The sequence below is a fragment of the Cibotium barometz genome, chromosome 61 (genome assembly GCF_041138505.1).
Source record: "Cibotium barometz isolate CiBa-2024 chromosome 61, ASM4113850v1, whole genome shotgun sequence".
Classification (NCBI taxonomy): domain Eukaryota; kingdom Viridiplantae; phylum Streptophyta; class Polypodiopsida; order Cyatheales; family Cibotiaceae; genus Cibotium; species Cibotium barometz.
In genome coordinates, this window is record NC_141106.1 from 21,734,848 (window position 1) to 21,743,989 (window position 9,142).

Genomic DNA, 9,142 nt, shown 5'->3' on the forward strand with positions numbered 1-9,142 from the left:
TTCACACGCGCATTTTTGGCCACTTTGGTGCATTTGAGGGCGTTCACTCATGAGCCCTACCTTGTGGATTGATTTTTGCACTATTTTAGACATTTGGTGGTGATTTGCATTCAGTTTTGTCCCTTGTTCACGTGCAGGTGATCATTCTGAGTATTTTGGTCATTGTTTTGGCTTTTGCACACATGCAGGTGGCCATTTGAGCATATTGGTGTTTTTTTCCCACACGTGGTGTGGCATTATTGAGCACATTTGGGGGAGTGTTTCCTAACTCTCAAGCATTAGCGGATGACGTGGGGATCCATTACTACCTCTACCCTACCTACGATCGTCGTGCTACCCACCATCATCATCGTTGACATCACTACGATTCCATCCCACGTTGATCATGTAGCATCTGCTCGTATCCTATCACTCTGGCGGCATGCCCGTCAGCTTGATTTACCATTTTAGGTGAGGAGATGCATATCGTTTGCCGAGTTCATACATACATTTGGCACATCATGGCTTCTTCGACCTCTAGATCCTTCTTCACTGAAACCATGCTATGATGACACATCATATTCATGTCACATATGGATGTTTGAGCTTCAGATGTTGTTGCCTAGTTAGTTTAGACACTTATTTGATGAGGAGGATGTCCATGGAGGATGTCCATGCTGTCAAATAGTCTAGAACTTCTACACATGGTGATTTTGTTGAGGATCTATATGGTTATCTTTACATGGATGGTTCGGCATTGCTTGCATGGGATGATGTATATGGGGACTTGATTGAGTGCCCTACATTTGTGAGCAGAGATGACTATATACCTGAGGATGGGTATCATAATGACATGCATTCGATGATCATCATGTTGATGATGATATTGATGTTGACACATGCACACATGGTGATGATCATACACACACATGTGATGACATTGATGTATCACACCCACATACCCATAATGTTGTATTGTACACACACACACACATGATGATATTGATGTATCACACACACATACACATGATGATAGTGATACACGTGCACATAATGCCTGTTTACAGGACCATGGTACATGGAGATTGGAATATTTCACAAATTGAATAATAGAAGAAATAAACCATCATCATCATAACATAAAACAAAAACATAAAAATCAAAGAACAAAAGATTGGGTGCAATCTCCCCCCAACGTGTGTGGCTCCACTCTCACATGCGGTATTTAAATTATATTCATAAGTTTAGCCCTTGGAATCACTCACAAAAATGAAAATTACTTAGCATCATTACTTGTGATAAGATGTGGTGTGATGCAAATGAATGTGGATGTGGATGTGATAAGATGTGATGTGATGTAAATGGATGTGGATGTGGATGTGGATGTGGATGAGATGTAAAGGGATGTGGATGTGAATGTGATGAGATGTGGATGAAATGTGATGTGATGTGAATATATGTGGATGTGAATGTGATGAATGGATGGATGTGGATAGACGTGCATGTGAATGACTGGATGGATGTGGATGAATTGTGTATGGATGTGATGAGATATGGATGGATGTGGATGTGATGTAATGTGGATAGAATGTATATGATAGGATGGGGATACAATGAATGTGAATGAATGAATGTATATGATAGGATGGGGATACAATGAATGTGAATGAATGAGATGTGATGTGAATGGATGTGATGTGATGTGGATCGGGGTAGTTGTGAATTGATGAGATATGGACGGGTGTGGATGTCATGTAATGTGGATAGAATGTATATGATGGGATGGGGATACAATGAATGTGATGGATGTGAATGAATAAGATGTGATGTGATGTGAATCGGGATAGATGTGATGTGATGTGATATGGATATGGGTAGATGAATAAGATGTGATGTGATGTGAATCGGGATAGATGTGATGTGGATATGGGTAGATGAGAATGGATGAGATGTGATGAGGATAGATGTGGATAGATGTGATGGGATGCATTATAATGTGATTGGATGAGAATGGATGGGATGCATTATAATGTGATTGGATGAGAATGGATGGGATGCATTATAATGTGATTGGATGAGAATGGATGAAGGACGATAGGAATACATATGATTGGATGTGGATTAAGCAATGTGAATTGATGAGAATGGATGAAGGACGATAATATGATTGGATGAGAATGGATGGGATGCGTTATAATGTGATTGGATGAGAATGTGATGGGATGCATTATAATGTGATTGGATGAGAATGGATGAAGGACGATAGGAATACATATGATTGGATGTGGATTAAGCAATGTGAATTGATGTAGAAGAAAGTGGAATAACGAGAAATGATGTGGAACAATGTGGAAAGATGATAGTTCATTAGAAACTGTATTTATAACCTGCTTTTAAATGACTTTTTTATGTCAAGAATGTTGGGGAGGAAGCGTTTTGACCGTATTGCGAATGAGGTCGTATAGAGACCTAAGTGATAAAGTTGTAATAGCTGACGAAGAGTCAGCGGAGGACGTCTCGCCCAGCAAGGTCGGCTGAGGTCTTGACCAGCCTCGGTTCGATTTAAATGGTGAGCTTCTGGTACGGTGGATGAGGGACCAAGGAAGCGGCCTATGAGTGAAGTGCTAGGTGATCTGTGAAGGATCCTAGAGGGTGCTGACCATATACCATGCTAGGGCTCTAGGTCGTCAAAGATACCCACACGTGCATCGAGGAAGAAAATGGAACAAGGTGTTAGAGTTATTTTCTGAACTCGGGCATGGATCTGGTTAATTGACCTTGCTGGTTCTCAACGGATGAGTCCATGGCTCTTTTATATGGATCTGTTGGTCGATCTTGCTGATCTTTAATGGAGAGTCCATCTGGATTTTTATAAGTGAATATATTTTCGGGTACTATGAGCTAGGAACTATTGAAAAGGCCCCTAAAGTGGACAAGTGGTGAGAGCGTTCTAGTTGCCAATGATGCCATAGGTACACCGATGAAAGAATGATTGGAAATTAGAATTCAACCGAATATTTTGGAGGATTATGATCAGTGATACGATGGTTTCATTAAAAGATTGTTTTAAAGACAGCTGAATCTGTGAAACAGGCAATTTTATATTGGGGGTGCGTAAGTGGTGTGACTATCTTAAAGTTTGCATGAAGGGGGGCTAAGAACTCTTTTCCCTGGTAACCGGGACAAGTTGTTCTTCAAGACAACAAGCAAGAAAAGTAAGAGCAAACCTTCCACTGCTTGTTAGTTGTAAAGAGTTTCAACAGGCTGAAATCCCCATGTGACCATAACACCTCAGAATCTGCATAATATTGATGCTCAGGTCTATAGTAGAGCAACATGCTATACATTTCTTGATGAAAAATGTGTTAAAATGTTGTAATCTAGGATATGTGCTTACAAACAGTGTCTTCTCAACACTTATCTTGCTACCTTTACATGTAATACATCAAGATTTATACTACTCTAATAGATTTTTAATCTTTGTCCAGCTCCTTTGCAAGAAAGTGACAAGATTAGAAACATTTGATAAAGAATCACTTTTTGTTCTGTTTCTACATCAAGATTTGATTTTTGCACAATAAACTTTTCATAATCTGTAAACTGCTCTGTTCTGCACTGTAGATCTGCAACAAAATTGTGCTCTGCATTGTTCTTAAAAATCTCCACTAATCCTTGAAAATCTGCACCAAGGTTTTGTACACTTTCTTTAAATTGTTTTAAATTTCTGTACACTTTCTTAAAATTGCATCAAATTTTTGCACACTTTCTTGAAAATGCACCAAATTTTTGCACAACAATCTGAAATTTGTATAGCAATCTGAAAACTCTATACAACAACCTTGATTTTCTGCACCACAATCTTCCTCTTGCAATCTTTCTCTTGCAAATCTTAATTTTGAAAATCAAGATAATTTTCAAGAAAATCAAGACCAAGAAGTTCAAGAAAACAAATAGTAAAGTGGATTAGGGTTTTGAAAATAGTGATTAATACAAATTTAAAAATTATTAACATAAATTTTCTCATTGCTAATCTTATCAAACAAAAAATTAGCAAATCTGAAAACTGTGTAAAAATCAATTTAAAAAATGATTAACATTAATCATGATCAAGATCATGCATTCTGAAAAACTAGATTAATAGTAATTCGAAAATGATTATCACTAATCAATATCAAGAAAAAAATTTTAAAAATTGGATTAAGTAGAATTCAAAAATGATTACCACCACTAATGACTCCCTAAGCAAAGATCTAAGCCAAGAGCTCTTATACCAATGATGCAATGAAGGAAACTTGAGAATTGCACTCATTAGCATAGACCCACTCATCATAGGGAGTAGCACCTACTGCACTCATAATGGAGTACACACATAGCTTCTCTCAAGAGAGGGAAAAGTTCACCATGGAAGCTTAGAGCTCCAAAGAGTAAGTGTACTCATAAAGCGTAAATGATTAAAAGGGTCCAATGTCCATGAGCCCTATACCTAATATAGCTCAAGGCCCCCCAAAAGTACACATGTAAAGATCCCTAAGCCCAACAAGTGCCTAGGCCCCATTCCCCATGTGCAATGAAAACTACCACATTATAAATCTTTTTTTTTTCACTAATAAAGCCATATCCAAAGTATATAATAAATCTTTTTTTTTCACTAATAAAGCCATATCCAAAGTATATAATTCCAAGGTTTATGAATAGTACTCATGCAAGACATTAACCAATCAAAGGGGAAGCCAACTTTGTCATATATCATGATTAAGTCAATACCTTCCTTTCAAGTTGTTTCGTTGAAAGGATTACTATATAATGAGTCATATTGTAGCCAAGTAACTACCTACAAGATAATATTTATTCGTTGGATGCTTGGGGTGAAAATAATGAATGAGATGGTGAAATGTATTCCATAAGTGAAGTCATTGATATTACACAACTCTAATTTTTTATTCTCTATATCCTGCAAAGGATTATCTCGAAAGTCATCAAGATCTTGATCAAAAGGGACTCTTTGGTCCCTTACTCTGTGCCACCCGGTATAGTAAAAGCTCACGATAAAATTCTTAGTGCCTATCATATATTTGCATGAGATAGAGTCAATTTTCGTGTAATACTTGAAAGATCCCTGCCCCCTCCGCGCAATGAATTCGGGGGTGCTAGCAGTGAAAGTAGCACTTCTTGCATAGGGCTAGAGCCTCTCACTCAGGGCCTCGCCCACGGATATCCGGACAAGAGACTAATCCCTCGGTTTGTTCCAAAACCGAACCCGAAAAAACTTCCCTCGCCCAGAAAGCACGGGAGATTTCTCTAGGATATTTTTATTCTAACGTAGTCAAGAGCCTTAACTAACCAAACTGATCCGACCAAACCAATAGGTCACATGGTCAGATCAAGGAAGAGACTTGCACTTGGATCATAGAGACCAATGCTTTTTTCCTCGTCACAAGAGAGGCACAGTCGTTAATTCTTTTTCCATAGAACAAGGACTATCTGGGATTTACTTCATCTATCGTAACATAACATAATTGAGTTTCATTTTAGGGATCTATCAGTCCAGCCTATGGGTTAGCCAACCGCGCAACCACTGTAGTGATAGGATCCATTTAGGAATTTGGTTATGTTTTATCCCGAGTACCAGGGAAAAGGTTCCCAGGCCCCCTATAGCCGACGCTTCATACAAACTTCAAGATAGTCACACCACTTATACACCCAATATGAAATTGCCTGTTTCACAGATTCAGCTGTCTTTAAAACAATCTTTTAATGAAACCATCGTATCACTGATCATAATCCTCCAAAATATCCAGTTGAATTCTAATTTTCAATCATTATTTCAGGTGTACCTATGGCATCATTGGTGTTGAAATATACAAGTGAATAGGGTGTGTGCGGGAACAAGCCCTTGGTTAGAGGCTGTAAAAGAGGATGAGTAAATGTGAAAGAACCTGTGAAAAGGTGAGAAGAATCTACTGGGAGAGAATAAAGGGTAGCATGAGAAGATTTAGGAAGTGTGGAGATATTCTGGGAAAAGTGAAGAGGTGGAGAGAATCAGGGAAAAGAGGTGGAGTGAATCATGGAGAAATCAATGGGATTTGATGCTTGATGTAAACTCTATAAATTGAGGCATTGCCCTAACGTAGTCAAGAGCCTTAACTAACCAAACTGATCCGACCAAACCAATAGGTCACATGGTCAGATCAAGGAAGAGACTTGCACTTGGATCATAGAGACCAACGCTTTTTTCCTTGTCACAAGAGAGGCACAGTCGTTGATTCTTTTTCCATAGAACAAGGACTATCCGGGATTTACTTCATCTATCGTAACATAATAGAATTGAGTCTCATTTTAGGGATCTATCAGTCCAGCCTATGGTCCAGCCTATGGGTTAGCCAACCACGCAACCACTGTAGTGATAGGATCCATTTAGGAATTTGGTTATGTTTTATCCTGAGTACCAGGGAAAAGGTTCCCAGGCCCCTTATAGCCGACGCTTCATGCAAACTTCAAGATAGTCACACCACTTACACACCCAATATGAAATTGCCTGTTTCACAGATTCAGCTGTCTTTAAAACAATCTTTTAATGAAACCATCGTATCACTGATCATAATCCTCCAAAATATCCAGTTGAATTCTAATTTTCAATCATTATTTCAGGTGTACCTATGGCATCATTGGTGTTGAAATATACAAGTGAATAGGGTGTGTGCGGGAACAAGCCCTTGGTTAGAGGCTGTAAAAGAGGATGAGTAAATGTGAAAGAACCTGTGAAAAGGTGAGAAGAATCTACTGGGAGAGAATGAAGGGTAGCATGAGAAGATTTAAGAAGTATGGAGATATTCTCGAAAGTGTGGAGATATTCTAGGAGATATTCTAGGAAAAGTGAAGAGGTGGAGAGAATCAGGGAAAAGAGGTGGAGTGAATCATGGAGAAATCAATGGGATTTGATGCTTGATGTAAACTCTATAAATTGAGGCATTGCCCTAATGAGAATTTGCTGGTTTTTGAGTATCCATGCCTACATTAATCTATTTACTAATTACCCACTAATTACATCATAATTATTTGCTAATTATCCACTAATTATATCTTAATTATTTGCTAATCACTTTGTTAATGATGTTGATTCTAGTGTTTGATCCACCATAGCTCATCACAATGCCTTAATTTCAACATGGTATCAGAGCCATGCCTAGAATCCATCAGGTTTATGAGCCCATTATTTAATTAATCAAGATTAGTAGATAATTAAGAAATAATCCAATTTTTAGTTATTTTTCAACTAGCTTTTGTACCCCCAGCCAATGGAGGAGTTCATTCTCCTTGCACACTTCAAATTAGGCCAAGCCCTTTTAGGTACTTAAACTACACTCAAGGGGCTACAATCTACTCAAGGGAATTGAAGTAAATCAGTGCGCAAATCGGCGGCAGCCCGAATTGCAGGCGCGTTTTTTTCTGAGGAAAATTGACATTGCAGCTTCCACAAATCAAAGTTCTCTAATTCCTCTTAGCCCAAGGTGTTTTGAAGCATGCTCTACAAGCTGGTGAAGACAAAATTTAATTTCATCAAGTCTACAGTGAGATCCAAGCTCTTCATCAAATCTACACAGCAGGTGATTTTGGTAAAACAGAGATTAAGCTTTCAATATTTGGTCAAATCTTGTGTTTCTTGGCTTAATTCTCTACTAGACTCATTGCTATTGATGCCTTTGAAAGCATTTGAGCTTATTTGAAGTCTAAGGCACCAGATCTGGACTCCCCGCATACTCTGTTTTTTGCACACAAAACAGTGGATTAATTTGCTAATCAGTGATTAATCAATGGCTAATCACTATATTTTGGTGCAATTGAGGGTTCAAATTAACCATTAGGTATCTGATACAGATCCTTATAACTTCAGATTGCAATTCAGAGCTGGTTTGATACTCCAACCATTCCGTACAAATTGGTTACCCTTGATTTAATGTAATTTTTGGCAGAAAAATTGTGCTGATAAATTTGTGATAATCATCATTTTGCATTTAACCCTTGGTTAATGCCTGCAAATCTCACTCAAATTTAAGATTATTTACAGCCAGAGTTGCATTTGGGAATGTGCATAAGAATGAATGCTATACGCATTATGTATTGGGTACATTGCATTATTGTAAATATGGGATTAGAGACTACCCTTGTCCAGAATAAGGCAAGAGGTAAGACCTCCCGCATAAATTTGGGTTTGCATTGCATAACGACACAAGATAAACATCAAAAGCCCAAAAGAACTGTCAAACAAACATTTAAACATGTTGCTCACATGGAGCAAGAAGACCTGACAGACAAGCTCATGGCCCCAGCCATGAAAGAAGAAGAATATCTCTTTCGAAGAGGAAGATCCACACCAAGAAAATCTAAAGGAAGCATTGAAGGAAGACATGGACACAAGAAGAGAAACTGCCCTAAGAAGACTGAAGGAAGACGGACGCGTGGAGAGAAGTTGCCATGACACAAGAAGACTGAAGAAAAGAGAAGATGTGAGACTCCAAAGAGTGAGGAGCCATGTGAAAATCTCTGAGAGAGAAAGAGAGAGAGACCCCACAACCCAATGTAACCTGCCCCAACAAAGTAAAACCACCTCTGAGCCACCGATGATGTAGGCCACGTGGTAGATAGATGTATGTGTGAGCACTTTAGTCAAGGTCGCGGGCAACTATAGTAAGCCTTGGACACATAGAGAGAGAGAGTGTCAAGGACTATGAGTTTAGGGACTCGAGGCACTGGTCTCGCAGGCTATCAAGTAAGAGAGAAACTTGGTATAGGGTCCAGGTGTGCTAAGATAACTTGAGGGGAGGTGTAGACAGTAGTCAAGTAAGGGGAGGCAAAGTTGGTATAGGGTCTAGGTGTACTAGGAGTATTCACTTGAGGGGAGGTGTTGAAATATACAAGTGAATAGGGTGTGTGCGGGAACAAGCCCTTGGTTAGAGGCTATAAAAGAGGATGAGTAAATGTGAAAGAACCTGTGAAAAGGTGAGAAGAATCTACTGGGAGAGAATGAAGGGTAGCATGAGAAGATTTAAGAAGTATGGAGATATTCTCGAAAGTGTGGAGATATTCTAGGAGATATTCTGGGAAAAGTGAAGAGGTGGAGAGAATCAGGAAAAAGAGGTGGAGTGAATCATGGAGAAATCAATGG